The sequence below is a fragment of the Malurus melanocephalus genome, unplaced genomic scaffold, assembly GCF_030028575.1.
Source record: "Malurus melanocephalus ecotype Western Australia unplaced genomic scaffold, MMel_1.1 scaffold_121, whole genome shotgun sequence".
Classification (NCBI taxonomy): Eukaryota; Metazoa; Chordata; class Aves; order Passeriformes; family Maluridae; genus Malurus; species Malurus melanocephalus.
The window spans coordinates 1,159,637-1,159,955 of NW_026623353.1; the positions used below are offsets into that span (position 1 = coordinate 1,159,637).

Consider the following 319-nt stretch of genomic DNA (forward strand, 5'->3'; position numbering starts at 1 on the left):
GGGCCGGGGGCTGCTGGTTCTGGGGTGAGTGTGGCGGAGGGGCCGGGGGCTGCTGGTTCTGGGTGAGTGTGGCGGAGGGCCGGGGGCTGCTGGTTCTGGGTGAGTGTGGCGGAGGGCCGGGGGCTGCTCGTTCTGGGGTGAGTGTGGCGGAGGGCAGGGGGGTGCTCGTTCTGGGTGAGTGTGGCGGAGGGGCCGGGGGCCGCTCGTTCTGGGTGAGTGTGGCGGAGAGCCGGGGGCTGCTCGTTCTGGGTGAGTGTGGCTGAGAGCCGGGGGCTGCTCGTTCTGGGTGAGTGTGGCTGAGAGCCGGGGGCTGCTCGTT

At 72.1% G+C, this 319-nt stretch overlaps 1 protein-coding gene across 3 annotated transcripts in view; it reads left to right on the forward strand.

Moving 5' to 3' along the window:
- FAM149A (family with sequence similarity 149 member A) overlaps window positions 1–319 on the forward strand; it is a 19,304-nt gene that overhangs the window by 477 nt on the left and 18,508 nt on the right. Inside the window, exon 1 of one of the 3 annotated variants that reach the window (XM_057370237.1) lies at window positions 8–24. The exons of 1 other annotated variant lie outside the window; for it this stretch is intronic. The gene's annotated coding sequence lies outside the window, so the exon portion shown is untranslated. Of the gene's footprint in view, window positions 1–7; window positions 25–120; window positions 138–319 lie in introns of those variants that run through there. One more of the 3 variants, XM_057370236.1, reaches the window with a different exon arrangement.